Genomic DNA, 9,536 nt, shown 5'->3' with positions numbered 1-9,536 from the left:
CTGCCTCCTGCACGCCCCCTACTGGGGATGTGCCCGCAACCAAGGTACATGCCCTTGACCGGAATCGAACCTGGGACCCTGCAGTCCGCAGGCCGACGCTCTATCCACTGAGCCAAACCGGTTATGGCAATTTCACTATTTATTTAATATTTATTCTAAATGTCACACTGTTTTTGCACAAATGTCTGAAAACCATTGAAAAGTACTATTGACTCCCTTTTCTCCCAGTATAGTTACTGTGGCAACCACATCATGCAGTGAAGTTTTCCTAAAAGCCTTTTCTTTCAGAAATCACTTTTTAAATGAAAAAATCCAGCATGACCCACATTCAATCTAGTAGCCATCTAAATGTTATTCTTATTAATTTTCACAAAATACCACGTGCGGGCGCACATGTACAGTGCGATTGAAACTTCGTGGCCCATGCGCAGAAGTCAGTATTTTGTGGAAGAGCCACACTCAAGGGGCCAAAGAGCCGCATGTGGCTCGCGAGCCGCAGTTTGCCGGCCACTGTACTAGAGTTTTATCAGTTTACGGTACTCTTCTGAGAGGTTCACATTTCCCCTTATGGTTTAGCATCAGTGCTTCCTGGTAAGCCTTATCTTTTTTTTTTTTTTAATCTATTTCATGCTGAATATTATATGAAACCTTTCCACTGCCCTCAAATGATCCTAGCCCTATTTTGCTTACTACTTTTTTATTTTATATGCTATAGTTTTTCTTTCTTTAGTTTATCTTTATCCAAAGAATAAAATATTTCTTTTAGAAAGTGAACATCTGTATTCTTTTGTTTTGTTTGTTAATTCTCACCGAGTCTATTTTCCCCCATTGATTTTTAGAGTGGAAGGGATGGGGAGAGACAGAGAGAGAGAAACATCAATGTGAGAGAGACACATCGATTGGTTGCTTCCCGCACTCGCCCCGATTGGGGATCCAGCCTGCAATTGAGGTACATCTGTATTCTTAATCTGATCCTTCTTCCATTCACTGGAACTTTGCTATTTCCAGTATTCTCCCTCCTTATGCTCTGTGCTGGGTTGTTTGCCTTATCACACTTAATCTTGAAAAATGCCTTACTTCTACTTGACTATCCTTCTCATTATCACCAAACTTGTTTGATTTATAGTCCATGCTAAGTGTCCAATTTCTTAACTCTTATTCAACCACCTTCTGTAGTTTGCCTATTGTTTCTACTAGAGTTCTGCTTTCTCAAGTGAAAGTAGACCACTTTTCTCACAAAATAGTTAGATAGGCATTGGTTAAGCTGTTAAAATGCTCTATATCATTCCCAAGATAAGATTAAGTTCCAGTTACTCAATCTGTGTCTTTTCATTTCTCATCCTACCCTACCTTTTTCAGCACTTAGTATTTTTTTCTTAGCAGCCACTTCTCCCTTGTCTTTTGTGATAGTTTACTTAAATGGCTTTCTGTCACCTCTCTGACTGCATATTGGTTTTCTTTGTTATTGCTTTTTCTTCATACACCCCTTCAGTATACACTGGGTTGAAGCTTTGCTCTTTGCCCCTCCTAATCATATCATACATTTCTAGAATATGGTCTGTTTTCATTATGTGAATTAAGACAAATTTGTGATGCCTTATAAATGCCATGTTTTCCTTCATTATCTATTTTCCCTCAATTATTACATTCTCAGCACCCAAAATTATTATTTCTCATCCTGAAAAATTTGCTTTGTACAATGCTTGATATGTTGTTGGAATTCATACATGCTTGTTGAGTCAGTGAATGAACTCATTATCTGAGTCTCCCAGTCTGTTCAGTTTGTTCTGTTTAGATAATGATTTTAACCATTCTCCTATTCTCATGTCACAGCCCTGTAACATCTGTGGCAAACTCTTGTCTACACTTGTTAACATTACTTATCATATTTTGGTCCTAAGCTTAACTAATGAGGCAGATGATATTCTTATTTGCAGATGGTAGAAATAAGGGTCACAGAGATTATAATTTGCTTATGGTTTCATAGGTAGTGGTGGAGTCGAAAGTTAAAATGAGGTTTCTGATTACACGTTTCCTGGTTTTCACAGAAAACACTCTTTCTAATGATAAAAGTAGTACACAGACAAGAGAGAGTGCTCTCCAGTATTGTGTGGGTTCAGGGAGAGAAAACTGGAAGGTGGTTGTACTTTAAATTCTTGTGTGATGAGATGAAGGCCTTAATTTGGTGGGAGGAATGGAAATCAAGACTGTGAATTTTTAATCCACATTAATAGAATTTTGAGATTCTTAAATCCAACAATGATGCAATGATGCCAGTAAAGTAGTTGAATGAACCATCCTTCCAATAACAATGATAAAAATCTGGATAAAATATTGAAAGAAAAACTCCAACTATTTAGAAGCAGTGGAAAATGGTCAAAAGGAAGCAGAAGTCAGATGAGGTTATCCTTTAAAGCCTGCAACTGTAATGTGTAAGAATTGTATGTTTGTGGCTTTCTTGTCTTAGAGTGCATACTAGCCGCTTGTAGTTGCAGTGGCATAAGACAGAAGTTAGGGCTAGCCAAGCATTGGAAATTTACTGAGGGAAACTCTGGAAGCAACAGAACCATTGAAAAGGTAAACAAAAACATGGAATTATTTGTCAGTTCACTGTTACTATAAGCAATTCTAAAAGAAGTAACATTTCATTTGGAAAGAGTTCTATTGGGGGAAAATGGTTGAATATCACTATCTTACACTATTAATAGAATAAACTAAAAATTTTCTGTTTGTTTAGTATTGTTACTTGTCATGGATGACTGGCTACTTTTTTAACTCAGTAAGTATAGTACATCTTTATTTATACAGTAACATGTATTTACACATAGTACATCTATGCTTGTACTATTACAGACCTTGCTTTTGAGGAATTTTGACTTGTCTGGATTCATTTGTTATTAAAATTAGTAATTCTAGCTGCAATATGATTAAAAACCTTATGTTAAAATATAAACTCTATAGAATGTATACTGGATAGTAAAAAAGAATTGAAAATGTTTTTTGATACAATGTTTAATGATATATCATATACTTTGGCTTAGAGCCCAGATGTGTTGATTTCCTAATAGTGTCCCTGTGGTATGCTGGATCATGCACATCTGGATCATTCTTTTTAGTTGACTTAAGTTGATATATATCTTTTACTTTGAGAGTTAAAAATTTCAAAAAGTTTGTGGAAAATTTATTAGAAACTCTTAAAAGTGAAAATAAATGTACCTTATCACTCGTATTGTTTATTTTTGACTACTCTGTCAATCTGCTTAGAAAATTTATCTTAAACATCAAATTACAAAAGTTTCCTGAACTTTCTCTTTTTTGAGGGGGAGGATAGATGTGGTGGAGAAATCCTTTGGAAACTGAATACTACCACCCTTTACCTTCTAACCAGAAATCTTCCCTAAATTACACAGTATCTATGTTCCTATATCAATTACCTGACAACTGGGTGCTTACAATTCAATTCAATTCAATTTAAACACTAACTACCCATAGTTAGTGTAATACCCTACTAGTTCAAGGGCAAGATTCCTAGCCTTTACTTTGGACACCTGCCACAGGTGGTGTCTCCCAGCAACTCTACTTCTGTCCGACCTGGCTACAAATTTAGAGATTTCTACATGTACCCTTCATGTTGGATTATTTGCTAGAGTGATTCACAGAACTCACTGAAATCTCTATACTTACAATTACACTTTTATTATAAAGGATACAACTTAGGCACAGCCAAATGAAAGAGAGGACAAGGGTGGGGGTAGGGCCTCTCCTCTCCTCTTAGTATCCCTGCATACCACCCTGCCATCATCAGTGCAGAAGAAAGAGACAGGAGACTGAAGTAGAGGTTAGAGTGATGCACTTTGAAAATTGAGGAAAGGAATTCAGGCAGCTTTCTAAAAGTTGGAAAAGACAACGAAACAGATTCTCTTCTAGAGCCTCTAAAAAGAACACTGGCCTGCCAACACCTTGATTTTAACCCAGTGAAACTGATTTTGAACTTTTACTTCAAGAACTATAAGATAATAAATTCATGTTGTACACCACCAAGTTTGCAGTATTATAACAGCAGCTATAGGAAGAAAATACAGATTTTGGTTCCTGCAAGTGGGGGTGCTGCTGCAACAAACACCAAAAAACATAGGGATGGCTTTGAAATTAGGTAATGGGTAGAATTTTGAGGAGCATGATAGAAAAATTCTACATTGCCCTGAATGTACTGTTGGTTGAAACACAGATGTTAAACACTACTGGTGAGGCCTCTAAAGGAAGTGAGGAGTGCAACAGAGAAAAAGTATCATTTTAGAGAATACTTAAATCATTATACATAGAATTGGTAGAAATGGATGTTAAAGATGCTGGAGACGCAGAAGAATGTAAGGATCATGGTGAAGAAAGCGTGTAGATTCTTAGAGAAATACCAAAATTACCATAAGCAGAATTTTGGTGAAAATAGGAAGATTAATGGTGCTACTAGTAGGAACTCTAAAGGAAATGAACATGTTATAGGAAACTGGAGTAAAGGGGATCCTTGTTAGTTAGCAACAGAAAGCTTACTTGAGTTCTGTCCTTTAGTTACCTGGTAACTGTGTCCCATCTGGCCTGGGCGTAGTAGTCATTTGTATACTATAAATTTGCTCTTCTATTACGTTCTCGCATAAAGTACTTGGTTTTCATTAAAGTGACAGGTGTGCATTTTTATATAAATTAAATTTCTGTTTAAAAAATATCTGTATTCTCCAAACAAATATCTTAGTAGACTATGTATACTTATCCTTGAGATGTCATTACTCAAGTCTTTTTGCAGTTTCCTTTTGAAAAAAAATGTATATGTAAAAGTAATTTGCTATACATTTTCCTGACTTTTTTTTAAACAAACTATTTTAAAAAACATTTTGCATAAAAATGGTTATTTAAAAAAAATACATTGGTTTTATTCAGGTATCTTTATTTATTATTGAAGAAATCATTTAGAAATGGGAGTGCATTGTTTGTTAGAATACAGTTGACTCTTGAACAGCATGGGTTTGAACTGTGTGGGTCCACTAACACTGATTTTTTTTTCTTCTCAATAAATACCCGCACTGTTTTTGATTTGCGGCTGTGGATGTGGAGGGCTGACTGTTTGTGTTGATCTATGCCACTTGAGCATCCTTGGATTTCGGTATCCACTTGGGGTCCTGGACCCAATTCGTTGTGGATACTGAAGGACAACTTAAGATTTTTGGAGTCAGAAGTTATATGCAGATTTTCAGATACACAAGGGTTGGGACCTCTAACCCCTGTGTTGTTCAAGGGTCAACTGTAATTTTAAACGACAGCTTTTGTTAATGGTTATAATTTATTAGTGTGATACAATTTAGAAATGTCTGTGCATTCAGTCTTCACTTTATTTTTCCAATTCTTCTGTATTGTAGATTTTTTGTTTGTTTTTTACAAGGAAAATTATATAAAGCATTATTATATTTTTAACCACTGCAAAATTGAAAATCAGTGTTTAAATATTAAACAAAATTTTGTGTGCTATTTAAGTATGGAATTCTAAAATATTAGAGTTCCCTCTTCTGTCTTTTCAGAGCTATTGCACCATGTTAAAATTTTCAAATTAATTTCAACAAGTGTTCAGCAATTGCCAATAGACTTAAATTGCTATTTGATTCTCTGGAGTTAGAGGGACCTTTATGTAGGCCACCTATATCTCTAGTATTTCTTTTGAGGTTGGAATTTGGTTATAGTCATGAAAAGTAATTTGTAGGAAATATGAGAGATTGGGGTACAAAGTGAGTAGCAGTGAAGAAACATGCAGTTTCAGAATATAGAACATCTAAGGATTCTGCAAGTCAGTGGTATAAAAAAGAGGAGTATGGGGAGTTGCTCTCAAGTAAGAAAAGAAATGTAATAACCACATACAAAGAGTGTTCTTGTTTGGATTCTGTTTAGATCAAATTACCTAGAAAAGACATTTTTGACACAATCTTGGAAATTCAAATGTTGACTGGTATTAGTAAATACCAGGGAAACTGTTATTTAAAAAATATAATAGTTTCAATTGGATAAGTTTCTATTTGATACATTTTAGTTTTGGAAACTATTGAAGTTGGCTTGTGCTTACTTATATATTGAAGTTGGCTTGGGCATTGAGGGAGGATGTCCTGACCTGCAGAGTTGTATTTGTATATTATACATCTTTTAGACTACCATGTAATAGAATGGTTATCATATTTCTTACAGAAATAGATATTAAATCAATAGAAATAGATTATTAAAATATTTTAAACTTTCTGATATTTAGTGTAATGTGCAGTTAAGGAGGAAAGTATAACTTTAAAATGCAGTTTATTTAAAAATAATCATGATTCTTAATTGTCATTAATGAGCAAATATTAATGTCTCTTTTTAAACATATCTATAGGAAGATAATTAAAGATAAATATTAACTGTTTTTCCTAAACAATATTATGTGTTTTTGTTTTCTGATGGTTTTTAAAGCTTTATCTTTGTTGGTTTGCCTTTTGCCTCCATCTGTATGCAACCTAAGAATCAATAGTACATTAAATTAGCTGACATGGAAGGAAAAATAATAAATGAAGATAGCCCTTATTGCTTACATTCTCTTTTAGTTATAACTAATATAAGATCCGGAGGGTATTAGTGGAGGAACGAGGGGGATGAACTATTGCATGTCAAATTACTTCACAAGTAATCTATACTTTGGATCTTTTATTTCATGGTATTGTTTAAAAACAACATTGATTTTGAGTAGCTAGAAGAATAACTAACTTTCATTAATAGCATTTGGGGGGATTTTTATTGATGCTTGCCTATAATATTAGACACAATAATTTAGTTTCAGGCTTTTGTTAATTATAAAGCTAATAAAAATCTCAAATTATTATATTTGTTGATAATATAAATTGTATGAGGTTTTAATGCATGGTACATTGTCCTTACGTTAAAATGCTGTATTAATTTTTTCATTACCTCTCTTGGCTTCCCAGTCTCACACATCTGCTAAGAGCAGTGCATCAGCAGCAATAAGACCTTTTCCCCCAAGTGTCTGGCATGCTTGTGAAAATGTGACAGAGCAGAGCCATAGCTAGATTGTATAAGTTCTTTTGTTAACTCATATAAGAAACTTAAATTGATAGTACTTCACATTTTCCACGTAATGTGCTCTTTCAGTGAATAGCTGTAGCAAGCAGCACACAGGAAAAGCAGAGTTCTTAGCAATAGCAACTCAATTGCATCTGCAGATGAGGATTTAAAATTCTATGCAGCAGACAGTACCTCCAGCAGGCGAGTAAAAGGTTACTGCATTATTTTGCTTGTTTCCATAGCCTGTATCTACAAAAGGTGTTTGTTATTTTTTAATTCAATGTGAAATGCATGCCTGTTTTTAGATATTCTGGAAATTGATTTATGTATAACATGAATATCAAAAGGGCAGTGCAAGGTGAAGGAAGGGGCAGTACTGGCTCTTTTTAGCTTTAAACCAAGGAAGAAATTGAGCATGAGGCACACACAAATAAAGAACCTTTCAATGCCACAGGAAACAGGAAGTTTTAAAAATACATTTTAATTCAAGGTGTTTCTTATTGCATTTAGTTTTTAGACTATCTTCCTCAAAAACAGTGCTGTTAAAAAAGATTGATAATCAATGGTTTATGAATGTTTATTAAGTTATAGTTATTTGAAATACAGTTATTTGTGAAGATTATAAAGTATTTATATTAATGTTATCTTCTCTTGTCCTGGAAATAATAGTATGGATTATAACTACATGCTATACATAAATATCTTTATAGGCAAAAGAGGATGCTTACATATAAAAGATATTAGAATATAGCTAACATATTTAGTACTATTGCTTATGTTTTTAGGGTGGTTTGAGTTTTTTGAATATTTTTAATGAGATGCAAATAACCAAGTGGGAGAAGATTTAATATGAAAACAAGGTTTTTGACAGCTTTCTACTCATTGTCAATACATATTATAGATACATATTCTTTTCTTCTCATTAAAACTCTTCTAACAATTATGATAACCAGGGTCCTCCTTGGATTATCTTGCTTATTTAGTCCATAATTATCTACACCACTGTTTTTGCTATAGAATTATATTGCTCCATATTCCTCAAGTTTAAGTATAATATTCAGAGGGAATATTTTACTTTGCATATCAGCCATCATCCTGCCCCCTCCCAGCAATACTCAAAGATCTTTTAAATAGCTACTGTCTAAATCTTGTTAAAAAATACTTATGCCTACGTTTCTGCATTTTAGATTGAATAGTAAGATTGAAAATGATCTTGTTAATTAATATATAATATACAAATAAAATCAGTTGATTATTCTTACTGTAAGGGTTTGGCAGGCTTCTTGAATCGGAGAGTCATAAAAGGTCAGCAGTTCTGATTGGTAAGTTAAAGAATCCGTCCAGTAATTTGCTCCCTGTTGTTTCTCAAAGCAATGCAGCAGCAGTTCTTTTCCAGATATTGAGCGGTTCTTGAACAGTGTGTATGGGGACAGGGAGGGGTGGGGCTCATTCCTGTTGGTTGTTGAAATAGTGTGCATTTACAGAGGGAACAGGTTGGATAGGCTGAGCTGAAGGAGTAGGCAAACAGATCTAAACTGATGGAGGACAGAGAGAGTGGTTAGTATAATTTTGGGGTGTAATATCTTCAGTTTGCTCCTTTGTTAAGTACTGGGGTTTTAATATAAAACAGTTGGAAATATTAAAGCACCTCTTACCTTCTTTCTAAAGAGTAGCTGGGAGACTTCTGTTCTTAATATCGAGTTTTTCTTGGCAATGAGTTTGTGGCTGGTTTCTTCTGTAGGGAAGCTGCTGTTTTATTCTTTTTTAACAGTGTTTCTTTCAGCCAGAGAGCTGCAGAATGAGGCATTTAGCCAATTTTGAGTATATATGGGACATTACCAATTCTGATTTTTTAAGTTAAATTCTCATCTAATGAGCAAGTCAATGTGTGGCTGTGGCTGCAGCATTATTTCTTCTTTAATGAAGAGGTTGAGCCGTTCGACCTGCTGCTCCGATCTGTTCTCTTGTAGCCATACATCAGACCAGTTGCAGAGATTGTCCAGCGCATGTCCCAGGCAACCAAAGGTAACTACATAGATTTATTTCAAATAAGAATATACAATTAAAATGGACGCATTATAACTAGGACCAAATGATTAAATATAAAATACCAATTAAAGATGTTCTTGGCAGTTTTCTTGACCTTGCAGTAGCTATCCAATATCATTTTGTCATCATCAGATTGTGTAGCAATGGAAATGCACTGCAGTAATTGATTTTGTAATAGGATCAGGTGATTTACTAGCTGCACTGACAACCACTTGCTTGCTTGCTCTGAGCTGTGGAGCACTCTAATGGATGTTGTGATTGCAGCCTGGAGTTGATGTGAGACTGCTGGCCATTTAAAGCAGCAGCACTTATTTTTAAAATTAGAATACTAAGTTTCTCTTTTTTGTCTTTGCTTTAAGTTTTGGGTAGCCTCAGTAATTTCAGTTAATTTGAGTGTGCTC

The 9,536-nt window shown here is 34.6% G+C and overlaps 1 long non-coding RNA gene across 1 annotated transcript in view; it reads right to left on the bottom strand.

Moving 5' to 3' along the window:
• LOC106726974 overlaps positions 1-8,488 on the bottom strand; it is a 35,766-nt gene extending 27,278 nt beyond the window's left edge. Inside the window, exon 1 of the long non-coding RNA XR_001363127.1 lies at positions 8,349-8,488. This is a non-coding gene — a long non-coding RNA (uncharacterized LOC106726974). The remainder of the gene's footprint in view (positions 1-8,348) is intronic.
• Positions 8,489-9,536: the final 1,048 nt, after the last annotated feature.

Source organism: Myotis brandtii, unplaced genomic scaffold, assembly GCF_000412655.1.
Source record: "Myotis brandtii unplaced genomic scaffold, ASM41265v1 scaffold34, whole genome shotgun sequence".
NCBI classification, from domain to species: domain Eukaryota; kingdom Metazoa; phylum Chordata; class Mammalia; order Chiroptera; family Vespertilionidae; genus Myotis; species Myotis brandtii.
This window is presented reverse-complemented; position numbering and strand designations above follow the sequence as displayed.